The sequence below is a fragment of the Diceros bicornis genome, chromosome 12 (assembly GCF_020826845.1).
Source record: "Diceros bicornis minor isolate mBicDic1 chromosome 12, mDicBic1.mat.cur, whole genome shotgun sequence".
NCBI lineage: Eukaryota > Metazoa > Chordata > Mammalia > Perissodactyla > Rhinocerotidae > Diceros > Diceros bicornis.
The window spans coordinates 68,976,784-68,991,190 of NC_080751.1; the positions used below are offsets into that span (position 1 = coordinate 68,976,784).

The 14,407-nt window shown below is 35.5% G+C and overlaps 1 protein-coding gene across 2 annotated transcripts in view; it reads left to right on the forward strand.

Moving 5' to 3' along the window:
* ROCK2 (Rho associated coiled-coil containing protein kinase 2) overlaps positions 1-14,407 on the forward strand; it is a 148,182-nt gene that overhangs the window by 32,597 nt on the left and 101,178 nt on the right. The window lies entirely within an intron of this gene.

A 14,407-nucleotide genomic window follows, 5' to 3' on the forward strand; every position in this document is an offset into this window, starting at 1 on the left:
GAGATGAAGACTGATTGCATACCTGAAAGAGAAATTCACTAGTGGAAGAGACAGGTGCCAGAACTATTGAGACTAAGTCCTTGTTTGTGTAACCTTTAGTTTGTTGAGTCTTTTCTTTTTTGGACTACAGGAAGTTAAACTATGGAAGAATTTGCCATTCCCAGTTGGTCACATGTTCACTATGGTGTAGAATTTCTTAATGCTACTTTTATTATTGTATAAATCTGGCATGATTTTTCTCTTTAGTAATTGACAAAGTATAGATATAAATTTAACAAGGAAAATAATTTAAAATTGGTAATATTATATATTATATATACATTGCAATATACAATTGTATAAATTCTAAATTTTCTTGGGGTCTAAGACCTATCCATTGCCTCCCCTTTCATCAACCTGTGAAGCTTGATATATGTAGTGTTTTTTTCCTCTTTTGCTTTTACAGTACTTACCTACTTTTCCAACTTCTCAAGTTTTAATGCTACCAGTGGAGCATAGTTGTATTGGGTAATTCTTTTTAAGAGAGCTGTCTTAGAATATATGCAAATATGCCTCTGCCCAGTATGGTAGCCATTATCTACATGTGGCTAAGTTAATTAAACTAATTAAAATAAAATAAAATAAGTTCTGTTCCTCAGATGCACTAATCTTATTTCAAGTGCTCAGTAGTCACATGTGGCTAGGGGCTACCATATTGGACAGTATGGATATAGAACTCCTGAACCTGAGGAAGGTACCTAGTATGATTCTTATTATTTTAGATATATGTCATTTAATAATGTACTTATTGGTTTTAATTTCTAGCAGAGATTGTTTAGAAAAGTGAGGTCTTTCATCTCTGTCAAGCCTTCCTTACCATCTACATTTTGATGAAAATTTTCTCACTAAGTTCTGAGGAAATTTTCAGTGTTCATTATAAGTGTTGCCCAGTTAACAGACAAATAGGTCTTTGCTCTTTGTTAAATAGTTTGCCAGAAAAAATTACGGATATCTTTTTAGACATTTATTATATTCCTGATTATAGGGTTAATCTATAGTTATTATAGAATATTGGAAAATGTAGAGTAAAAAATAAAAACTTATATTAAAACCACCCAGATTTGGTTTTTCTTTTTGCTGTGTTTCTAATTTTTCTAATTTAATTTTAATTTTTTTAAACCACTGGGAATGTCCCTCATATTCAATTTTGTCCTTAACATGGTAGCATAAGGATTTTCTGATGATATTGTTAATTTTTTTCTTAAACTTTTAAACAAATTCACCACAATATTGAATTAATTTGCTTAACCATTCCCCTGTTTTTGGACATTGTGTTCTGTGTAATGGTGCTTTTACACGGTGGTTTTACACCAGTGGTGCTGTTCGTTTTGTAACACTGATTGCAAGGGTATGTCTGTGACGTGAATATAATCCTTTTAACAAAACTTTCACCTTTTACAGTAATTATTTGCTTTAAGTTTATGTCTTCTACTAGAGTATAAGCCACTTGAGTGTAAGGATCATGCCTTGATTACCTTAGATCTTTTTGCAATGAGACAGGATATAAATAGTTATTTTAGTGATATTTCCCAATTTATAGCACTGTGCCTGGTATATAGTTACTCATTAATGTTTGACAAATTGAACTTGGATAATTGGATTGTCCGTTTTCATAGGTTTTGCTTGTGGATGAGACTATGCGTGAAATTTTAATAAAAGAATAATTCAGTTTTTTGGACATATTCCTTGCCTTTAAGGACTGTAGAGTCATTTGTAATACACATTTTTTTCCTTTTTTTTGCGCTTCTTTTCATGGAAGAAAGTTTTTGGACATGCCATTTAAGGAGATGAGTAATTATTCGAGGACATCCATATTGAAGCATCATATTTCCCTTGCTTTATCACATGCCACAATATGTTTTAGCTATTTGAAGAACGACTGTAGTGGCAAACACAAAACAGTGAATCATGGGTGCTGGGATCCTGGCCAAATTTGATTATGATATGGCTTTGTAACTTTTATAACTTATTGCAACAATGTTCTAATACAAGGAACCATGAAAATCAAAATTAATGATATGTATATTAATATTTTATTTTCTAAATCTACTGAATTTGATGGCATGTAAAATGTGGAGGATATGAGACTTTATTTTATTCATGAAATATAGCATGCTGTATGTTGAAAATTATGTTGGTGCCAGCAAATGTAGTCCTAAACCATTCATTTGATATTTTAAGTGTACTTAACAGTACCATGTTTCAATGAATAATAGTAACTAAAAAGCCAGTGTATGCAAAGTCTGAATCACTTCCTTTGTAGAGCATATAGACAAAGCACAGATGTCAATCGAAATTGGTATAAAGAGAGCAGCAAATCGAAAATCATTTGTGGTAATGTTTTTGGTTACTACATTGGACTATTAGAAGAGCATTATTGTTATTCTTAAATGCGAATTATTGACTGTTTGAATAGTTTTTCCTGTCATTTGTTTATATCATAGTATATTTTATTCTTTCAACAATATACCCTTTTCACTTTTCTATATTAATACATTTAAATCTACTTCATTCTTCTTAATTAGCTCTACAGTATTCCATTGGATGTATTATAAATTATTTATCCATTTCCCTTACCAAAGGACTTTTGAGTCATTTTAATTACTTAGATCTAGGTATCAAAGGATATTCTTACAAATACACATTTATATATTTGTGCAGGTTCTAGGAAAAGGCTAGAATTTATTTTCTGTCATTTCCCACATTTTGATTACCGTTATATATTTTTACAATGAGAACAAAATATGTTTATGATTATAATGAAAAACTTCCTTTAAAAAGTTGGTTAAGTATTTGAGGGAAAAAAATGAGGTTATTTTCTCAGTTCATAACATGCACCAAAATAAACCCCAGAGTCAAAGGGGATAAAGGCAAAATGAAAAACCATAAAGCTGCTCCATCTGTTCTAAACATAATTGAAATGAAAGCAGTCCTAAAGAAAAAAAATCATAGTTTTTGTTTGCTGAAAGTGAACAAAACTAAAAGAGAATGAACGTTAAAAAATAACAAACTGAGAAAAACCATATACCCAAAAACAGCTAATGCACTAATATTCTTAATGTAAAAAGCTTATGTAAATTCACCACACATCCTCAAATATCAATAGAAAACTGTTTTAAAGGATTTAGACAATTCACTGAGTGGCATAGTTGTGTCTAATCTGTCTATTGAATTCTTAATTTCACTTATTTTTTTTAACTTTTAGAATTTTTATTTGATTGTTTGATAAAATTTCAGGTTTTCTGCTGAATTCTCCATCTTATCTTGAACATATTAATAGCGGTGATTTTGAAGTTTGTATTAAATTTCTGATATTTAAAAAAATTTCTCTTGGTTTTATATTTTAGTTTTATCTTTTGGTGTGACTGCTAATGTTTGACTACTGGACATTGTATATGAAAAACTGCTTAGATAATTAGGTAATATTATCTTTATTCAGAGAGGGTTTATTTTCTTCTGTCGGTCAATTAGGATCAAGGCAGATCACCTTAATCTATTCAGTGATTGAACTGATTTTGAGGAAGATTTTCAGTTTTTTGAGGGTTGGTCTATTTCTGCTTTTTTCTCAGTTGTTCCCAGGGTGTAGCCCTTTAGTGCACTTAATTAAAAGCCTGGGCTTTTCTTTGTGCGTCCAAAACTAATTTCTGTATTCCCAACCCAGTGCGAGTACGGAAAGCTCTCTACAGCTTCTCAACTTCTGAGCTGCAGCTTTCTCGTTAACTTTAGGCTCACCTCCTTGTGCCCCCTACCCCACCCCATTTTAGTCTTAGTGGTAGGATTGGCTTGCAACAAATTAGTCTATCATTGGTGGAGGTAGAAATCTCCATGTTATATTGTCCACAAATTACTTGTTTCTTTCTTTCTTTTTTTTCTTTTTTTGTGAGGAAGACTGGCTCTGAGCTAACATCTGTTGCCTCTTTTTGGTGAGGAAGATTGTCCCTGAGCTAACATCTGTGCCCATCTTCCTCTACTTTGTATGTGGGATGCTGCCACACCATGGCTTGATGAGTGGTACACAGGTCCACGCCTGGGATCTAAACCTGCGAACCCCCGGGCCGCTAAAGCAGAGCGTGCCAACTTAACCACTGCGCCACTGGGCTGGCCCCACTTGTTTCTTTTTTAAGAGTCCCAGTTCAGTGTTCCATATACTGGAATTTTAGGGGTTTGATATGTAACAATTTTTCTGATGCTGAATTCAGAGCCAGTTGAAAATTGGAGGAGTAAGTTAGATAGAGATCTTATGTCATTTGTTATTATTGGCAAAATCTAGGATACAGGCTCAAGTATGGGACAAAATGGGCTCATTATCCTGAATAGATTTGGATTCTTCCATCAGGTAGGTCTCTCTCACAGAGGTGAAGTCTTCCTTGCTGTGTTGATCACAAGAATGACAGTAGATGAGAATTAGTGTGTATCATTTATATGGATCAAGATTCTAGAAAATTAAGTAATTTTTTTTAGTGAGGTAATATTGGCTTATAACATTATATAAATTTCAGGAGTACATTGTTATATGTTGATTTCTGTGATGACTACAATGTGTTCACTGCCCAAAGTCTGATTGCCATCTGTTACCATCCACATGTGCCCTTTTACCTCTTTCGCTCCCCCTCCCCCTCTGGTAGCCACCAGCCTATTTTCTGTGTTTACATGTTTGTTTGTTGTTGTTTTGTCTTTTTATCTTCCACATATGAGTGAAATCATATAGTATTTGGTTTTCTTTGTCTGACTTATTTTGCTTAGCATAATGCCCTCAAGGTCGTTATGATACACATAGTGTATATCATTTATATGGATCGGATTCTAGGAAATTAAGTAATTTAGTGTAACTTAAAATAATTGTAAATAGCAGTTGTGATCATTAAGTGTCTGTTATATAGAACTTATATTTTTGTAAATTTTGTCCATAGAGCATGGATTTATAATAAGTTGTAATGTTGAGGATGCTAGGTTATAAAACATTGTTTTGTATTCCAAGAATAATTACAAAATGGAATATTTTGTGGTGACTATGCTTGCAATATGATGACCTTTATATAATCTGGTTATTTGCCTTTTAAATTTGGAATTTATCTAGAGTCAGTGACTTGTGTGCCCTCAGAATTCTCTCAGTATTGCGTATACCACAATAATGTTGGCGGTATCTTTTATGAAGTCTGAACCATGTGACTAAGCACAGTAAGTACAGGAATCTCTCACTTACAACTGCTTGACTTTTGATCCCCAACTCCAACTTTAACCTTTTTTTTTAAATTATAAGTAAGACTTTACAGCAATGGCCAAACTCATATTTAGAATTTTCCTGAGGGTTGCAGTCGGTGGTAACACCAGGTAATACAAATATAGTCAAGCTACTTCCCTTAAAAAAATTCATCAAATTTTTGGATCAGATTACCATAACATGGACTAAATTAGAAGGAGAAATAAAACATGCCAGCACTTTTTACAGGGAGATTTACCAGGAAAAGAAAATATCTTTAGGCCATTTTAGTTTGACTTTTATTTTTTATAATTAGTTCAGCCCGTTCATAAAATCCCTCAAAGAAAAAACTTTGACATCGCTCTTATATTAAATGATTGGTTTCATACTTAGGAATGTTAAACTATGTTTTTGTGTTTTACATTCTCTTTTTTTGTGATTATTTTTTTTGGGGGGGCGATTGGTGGGGAGGGAGACTGAAACAGGTTTCCAGGTGTAGAACTCTAATTCGTAATACTATTTCTGTTGGAAATTAGAATTTGATTTATAAATTTGGATTTCATTCACTATCAAAGAACCAGTTAGGTTGTAAGCTACACACCTGTGTAGCTCAATTAATAATTCTCAAACCATGTTTATTAATATATATATTATTTATTTATTTATTAATATATATAAACACACATGCACATACATACAGTTTTTTTTGTGTGTGTTTCATTTTCAGAAGTATTGAGTTAGATTCAGTTATGTTTGTTGTTTAGGAATTTCTTTAAGATAATGTTGTCTGTCATTTTGGTGACAATTGTGCAAGAAAGGAAAGTCAGCTGTACCCTTGGTGCCATAGGAAGAAAAAGCATTTATAAAATGAGATGCTACTGATTTGACCACTTCATGTGTAGAAACCTTAAGATCATTTTGCAAATTTTTGGATTAACTTTTTTCTTAAATACAAACTATTCAGTATGTTTTTATAATCCTGTAAACTAATTGAGATCATTGTGGTTAGCTTAATTTAGTCTTGGTAGTTTTTCAAGGAAATGTGGTAATAAAATATCAGAGACCTCAGTTATTTATGTCCCCTGGTTCATACCATTGACTTTACTTGAATATGAGTTTACTCTCATTCTTTTTTCCTGGAGAAAACTTTGCTTTCTCTGTGTATCTGTATTTTTCAATCAAGTCTGATACAGTTAATTCTTGTCTATCAGCATTTAAATAGTTTATACTGTCCATTCCACATGCTGTTGGTAGATAGTTTCTTGCTGTATTTGCTGGCTTCAGTATTATAGCTTTGCTTCCTGATGAAAATAGGTTTGCTCACTAAGCTCCTTAGAGCAGGGACATAAGCTCATTCATTTATGTTGCAGATGTATTTGTTGAAATGATATCCCAGAGCTATCAAATTAACAGCCAAGGTTTTTTTCTTTTTTTTTACCCGTTTCAGTATTCCCTTGCTATGATTGAGAAAGTGAGCTTATTTTGTAACTGTATCTGAAGTCCTTTGTGTTCTAAGGACTTTGTGTGCATTCAGTCATTTAATAAATATTCATTTAGCAACTACCACCTGTCAAGCCCTGGGTTAGGCCCTGGGTTATGCCCTGGGAATGTAGCAGTGAACAAAACAGATAAAAATTCCCTGGCATTAGTTTACATTTTAATGAGGAGCCAGATAATAATAAATAATTAAGTTAATTATATGTAAGATAGTGATTTATGGTAAGGAGAAAAGAGGTAAAGCAGAGAAAGATATGAATATGTGGGATGTTGACAGTTTAGACAGTAAGGTCTTGCTGAAAAGGTAACTTTTAAGTAAAGACCTTGTGAAAGTAGGAGAGCTAGCCATGCAGATACATGGATGTGAACCTTCTAGACAGAAGGAAATAGCAAATCCAAAGACCTTGAGTCAGGAACGTGCCTTGGTGTGATTTTTTTTTTTTTTTAAACTTTTTACTTGGAAACGATTTCAAACTTAGAGAAATATTTAAAAAACTTATGTATATACTTTGCTTAGAAACCTTATTCAAGTTTTGTTAATTGTCCAAATAATGTTCTTTAGACCAAAAGGATCTAATCTAGCGTCCAGCTCTCGTATCTCTTTAATCTCCTTCAATTTGAAACAGTTTCTCAGTCTGTCTTGATTTTCATGCTGTTAACAGTTTTGAAGATTATAAGCCACTCATTTTGTAGAGTATCCTCAGTTTGGGTTTGTCTAATGTTTCCTGATGATTAGACCCAAGATACGTATTTTTGGCTGCAATTTCACAGAAGTGATGTTGTGTCCTTTTTGATGAATCCTATTTGGTGGCATACAGTTTATCTCATTAGGTAGTGTTGACTGATCACTTGAGTAAAGATGACGTCTACCAAGTTTCTAGTTACTCTGCCCTCTCTTTGTAATTAATAAGTATTTTGTGGGGAGATACTTTGAGACTATGTAAAATCGTGTTCTTATTCCTACTTTCACCCATGAGTTTTAGCATCCATTGATGTTTCTCACCATTAATTTTTACCACGATGATTCAAGTATTCTTTCTACATTTATTAGTTGACATTTTACTGTAAGAAAGAGAATTACAGGCATACTTTGGAGATATTGTGGGTTCATCCAGACCACTACAATAAAGAGAATATCGCAATAAGGCAAATCACACGAATTTTTTGCTTTCCCAGTGCGGCCCAGTGGTGTAGCGGTTAAGTTTGTGCGCTCTGCTTTGGCGGCCCGGGGTATGCAGGTTCAGATCCTGGGTGCAGACTGATGCACCGCTTGTCCAGCCATGCTGTGGCGGCATCCCATATAAAGTAGAGGAAGATGGGCATGGATGTTAGCCCAGGGCCAATTTCCTCAGCAAAAAGAGGAGGATTGGCAAGGGATGTTAGCTCAGGGCTGATCTTCCTCACACACACACACACACACACAAATTGTGTTTATACTATATGTAGTCTGTTAAGTGTGCGGTAGCATTATGTTTAATAAAAGAATGTACATACCTTAATTAATGTAAAATATAAATATAAAGTATAATAATAATGATAAAGTTTTAAATACGCGAGAATTACCAAAGTGTGACACAGACACGAAGTGAACAAGTGCTGTGGGAAAAATGGCACTGATAGACTTGCTTGGTGCAGGGTTTCCACAAACTTTCCACTTGTTAAAAAAAAAACATGTAGTATCTGTGAAGTGCAGTAAAGTGAAGTATGCCTAGAATTAATTAACCAATTAATTCATATCAATTTATATCAGGAATTCCTGTTTTATTCAATAGGTTATACTCCATTACTATCATTATGTATTTTAATACTCAAATTGTCCTAGATTTGCCACTGGGAACCCTTTTAAGCTGGCTTGTATGACCTTTTGACATGTTTCCATCAATCTTTGTGTACTTCTTTACTTTTTTTTTTTGACTTTTATCTTGAAATAATTATAAATTCACAGAAAGTTGCAAAAATAATACAGAATGGTCTTATGTACTCTTTACCCAGTTTCCCCCAGTGTTTATATCTTACGTAACTATAGTACATTATCAAAATCAGGATATTGGCATTGATACAACATATATGTATAGTTCTATGCCATTTTGTCACCTGTGCACCTCCTTACTTTTGGCGCAAGATGCTACAGGCTCATCTTATAATTTTCTTTCTTTTTTTTTTTTTGTGAGGAAGATCTGCCCTGAGCTAGCATCTGCCAATCCTCCTCTTTTTGCTGAGGAAGACTGGCCCTGGGCTAACATCCATGCCCATCCTTCTCCACTTTATATGGGATGCCGCCACAGCATGGCTTGACAAGCAGTGCGTCGGTGTGCACCTGGGATCCGAACTGGCAAACCCCGGGCCGCCGCAGCGGAGCCGGCGCACTTAACCGCTTGTGCCACGGGGCTGGTCCCCTCATCTTATGATCTTCATGCCCTAGTCCTAGAATCAGCCATTTCTCCAAGGATCCCTAGTTCCTTTTAGTGGAGAGTAGTAGTATTTTAAAACCACGATCTTGGTGCTAGGTGGTCTCATAGCTTTTGGGGTGTCTCTGCACACACACCCTTTTAGTGGACAGATCAAGGAAGCGTGAGTGTGTGTGTGTGTACACCCATATAGACATCTACATTTGTATTTCTATATCTATTTTTATATATTGAAAACCATGAATTTGTACTGATACCTCCAATTCCAGTCCAACACCGTGTGTTCACTCTAGCTCTCTTTTTTCTCCCATATTTGTACCTCTTCTTCCAATAGTAAAAGCTGCTTTCTGTTATCATATAGTTACTGATTTGCTCAACTCCTCCATATGTAGCCAGTTTCCCACCCCACAGGACTGTGGTGCTGCTTGGACATCCCTTCTTGTGAAAGCCCTGGCTGCTACTGGGCCACTTTTCTACCCCATTCCCATTTACTCCTTGTGTAGGGCCCCTGTGGTGATTTTAAAACTTTTAGAAGGCCAGTGTGGCTGGAGAATGAGTAAGAAGGAAAGTAATAGAGGATGAGGTTTGAGAGTTAACCGGTTAAGTAGGTGAGGGCTGATCATAAAGAGCTTCATAGGTCATAGCTGGGAATTTGTGTGTTAACTCTCAATGAAACGGAAGGCATTGGAGATTTTGATCAGAGGAGTGGTGGGATCATCCCTTTGTTTAATTGAAAATAATCGGAAGGGGAAAGGGAGGGCAAAGGTGGGAGCAGGGAGACCTGATGGTAGGCTGTTGCAGTAATTCAAGTAAAATGGTGGTGTCTTGAACTGGGGTGGTGGTAGTGGGGGTAGTGAAAACTGGTGGAATTATGAATTCATTTTGAAGGCAATGCTGGCAGGATTTGTAGGTGTTTGGATTTAGGCTCTTGAGAGAAAGAGCAGTCAAGCTTGACACCAGACTTGTGGCCTAAGTGGTTGGAAGGATGGCATTGCCTCTAACTGAGATGTGGAAGACTGAAGGAGTAAATGGTCGCAGTGGAAAGGGATACGGCACAGTTTGGGACACTGTTGTTTCAGATATTTATTAGATACCCATATAAGCTGGATGTCATATAGGCAAGTGGAGATATGGGTCTAGAATTCAAAATTTTAGGTATCTGGGATAGAGATAATGAATTTGGAAGCCATCAGCACTGAAAGACATGAGACAAGTTGCTGCACTCCTGTGGAGTGAGTGGATTTAAAAGAAGAGGCCCAAGGACTGAGAAGAAAACCAGCAAAGGATACTGAGAAAGGGCAGTCTAGAGAGATACATGGAAAAACCATGTGAATGCATTTTTATCAAAGTCAAATGAATAAAGATTTTCAATAAGTAGATAGTAAAGGATTGGTCAAAGATGTTTATAGGTCAAGTAAAATGTGGACTGAGAAGTGGTAGTTGGATTAGCAACGTGGAGGTCGTTGATAAGCTTGAGAAGGACAGTTTAGGTAGTGTGGTGATGGTGATGGTTGAGGGGGGGACTGGTTGGAGTGAGTTCTAAAGACAATAGGAGGAGAAAAGCTAAAGACAGTGTAGATATCTTTTTTAAGGAATTTCTTTATAAAGGGAAAGAGAGAAAGGGGATGATAACTGTATGGAAAGTGGAGTCCAGGGATTTTATTTTCTTAAGGATAGGAGAGATAACAATATGCTTCTATGCCAATGGCAGTAATCAAGTAGAGGGAATAAGAGATGATAGGATGGCTGTGGTGGGGGGACAGAGGAGAATTGCTATAGTGTTGTCTTTTAGTAGGCAAGAGGGGATGGGAGATTTAGTGCGTAGGTGGAGGGATTGGCTGTAGCTAGGACTATAATATAATATAACGGCAGGAAAGAAAGTAGAATATTATGGGTACAGATGTAGGAATATGGACAGATTTGGTGATGAGAGCTTGTGCAAATTCTCAATGAGGTAAGAAGCCAGGACCTTAGCTGAGAATGAGGTTGGGAGAGATTTTTGAGGTTTGAGAGAAGAGAAAGTGTGAAGTCATCCAGGAGAGTGGGAGAGAAAATGAACCACGAAAATAGTCTAGGATTGTCAGTCAGGGGCCACTTGAGCATGGTTGTGTGTTTTTCTTAAGACAGGTTTAGCTCTGGAGGTGCAACTACTGAGTAGAGAGAAAGTTGGACTTAACCAATGATGTGGTTTTTCCAGGAGAGTGTGATTAAGTAAGAGGAGCAAGAGGGTAGGTACAGGGCAGTGATTATGATGATTGACTGGAATTTAAGTTATATAAAGAGTAAACATAGGAGTGGGGAGGGTGAAGGACAGTGGAACATGATAGGATCTGGATTGAAGGTCCCTGTTGAGTCAAAAGATTGTTGGAGTTGAGGTATTAGTGAGAGTGAGCTGGAAAGATAGGAGTTGGTGGTCAATGAGTAGGATGTTTAAAATTGAGATTATGGAGGTGTCGAAATTACTGGTGATGATAAGGTTAAGGAGACCACAGGAGTGAGTGTCTAGGATATTAGGAGGATATCTAGGAGTATAATGACATCACAGAGAATTATAACAGGATTAGTGTTAGAGAGTATGACAGTGAGCAGGGAACTAAAATCTTTAGAGACTGAGGGTTAGTGACCCAGGGGGTCACAGATGACTTAATAAGAATAGGTGGTGGGTAGATAGCTGATGATGTGTTTCAAAGCTCAGGGTTTGCAGGAAGGAAGGAGGAAGAGTGGTCTAAGAGTGGCCACTAGTAGCAAAGAGAACACTTAATCCACCTGCAGGCTCCACCATTTGAGAGGGTTGTAACGTAGGGTAGGTAGTGTCATCAAGGGAAAGCAAGATTTCAGCTACACCAAGAAGGTGAAAGTAATGGTCATAAAAGAGGTTCAAGATAATAGTTGAGTTGCATATCTATTTAAATAATACTAACATAAATATCTACTTTCTTGCTTTAGTAAATGTAATTTATTTAATCTTAGATGATTGTATCACCAGTCCTCTTGTTGATATCTGATTTTAATATTTGAGGGCAAACTCTGTAAGGTATTATGACAGAAACATTAGAGGAATCAAATCGAATTTGAAGAATTCTGCACTTAAGGAATTTATGGCTAATAGATGTGATAGGCTATGTACAGAAATAACTATTGTAAGTAGCAAGTGACATCTTGCTTGAAGAACATGTAATATATAGAACTTCTGAAGATGGGAAATTTTTATTCTGGAGTATCAAGGAATGTTTCATGGAAATAAAGTTGCATTTAAGCTGGTCTTGAAGCAGAGATAAGATATGGCAAGTAGAGATGATCGTGAAGATTTTCTTATGCTTAGCACTGCGTCATGGTACATGACAACAAATGATGAGTAAGTGTTGAATGTTCTATGGTGAAAGACTGATTTGATCAAAGTTATGAGGGTAGAAAAATCAGTGTAAAATGTGAAAGTTTAGTTGGTCTAGGCAATGCTATCCAATAGATATATAATGTTATCCACTTATATAATTTAAATTTTTCTAGTATAAATGTCACCTATTTTAAAAAATAGGTGAAATTAATTTTAATAATATATTTAACGCCTATAACCTAAATATTATCATTTCAACATGTAATCAATATTAAAAAATTATTAATGAGATATTTTACATTCTTATTTTTGTACTAAGTCTTTGAAATTCAGTGTGTATTTTATGTATACGGTGTTTCTCAATTCAGGCTAGCCACATTTCAGGTGCTCAGTAGCCACGTGTAGCTAGTGGCTTCTATATTGGACAATACAAATCTAGAGCAAATGTGAATGACGGGTAATAGAATAGTGGAAAATAAGATTGGAGAAGGTTAATGGGGCCAGATGGCAAAGTATTTGGAATGCTAGTTTAGAATTTTAGACTTTATTCTCTAAACATTTGAAAGCTATTGAATAATTTTAAGGAGGGCATGAACTGTAGATTTAAATTTCAATAAGATTGAGTACTTACTAGTAGAATGAAGATGGACTGGAACAGAGGGTGATTAGAGGCAGGGAAACTAGTTAGTAGGTAAGAAATGACAGTCTGAGCAAACATATTAGGGAATGGGGTGGAGAAGAGAGCCAGCTGTGAGACCTTAGAGGAAGTATCAGCTGTACAGAGGGAATGACTTGATGTAAAGCACAAAGGAAAGGATTTCTGAACCTGACTTATGTGGGATGATACTGCTTATTAGATATAGAGTAGGTAAGACTTGAATGAGAAAATTACTAATTCAGTTTTGGATATGTTGATATCAAGATGCTGGCAGTTTTGGGGGCGTATATTCTATGCTTGAAATATAAAAAATAAAGATTTTTACCTTCAAGGAAGATAAAAAATTCCTTACATTTAAGGAATTTGCAGTCTCCAAACTTTTAATCTTGTATCCCCATCAGTAAAAGATCTTTGAGAATATCCTCAAGTAGACGTCTTTCTTTATAATTTTTGTACATGTACCACTATATTAAAATATTATGTGCATTAGAAAATACACATAAAAACAGGAGTTTTAAAAGTATAAGCTAAATCTATAAACATACTGTTTTTTGAGATATTCATTTTAAAATGGTACAAAAATTTTCTCACTAAATCAAATACATGATTAATTGTTTTTTAAAATTTTGGCTTAACACTGTGTTACAGTGATTTGAAGATCAGGTTTGAAGTTCAATTTGCTACTCGGTTTTAAGGACTATCAGAGGTTTTTTTTTTTTTTTTTTTTGAGATTTCACAAAGATGTGTGGATATAAGTGGAAGAAGCATAATCCCCAGTGGCTGCGGTTACTAAATCACAATACTCATTTTCCAGTTCTGCCCACCAGTTACACAATTTCTTTTTGTGGTTGAAATTCAGTTAGTAAATTTCTGTTTTCTCTGATGAGACCACAGTTACTGAAAACGAACCAGAAAGAGTTGCTTTTCTTTTTCTTTTTTTTGGTGAGGAAGATTGGCCCTGAGCTCACATCTGTTGCCAATCTTTCTCTTTTTGCTGAGGAAGATGGGCCCTGAGCTAACTTCTCTGCCTATCTTCCTCTGTTTTGTATGTGGGATGCTGTCACAGCATAGCTTGCTGAGTGGTGTGTAGGTCTGCCCCCGGGATCCGAACCTGTGAACCCCGGGCCACCAGAGTGGAGCGCTCAAACTTAACCACTATGCCACCGGGCTGGCCCCAAGAGTTTCATTTTTTTTTTTTGATTGATGTCTTAATAGTTTATAACATTGTGAAATTTTTGGTTGTACATTTTTGTTTGTCGATCACCATATAC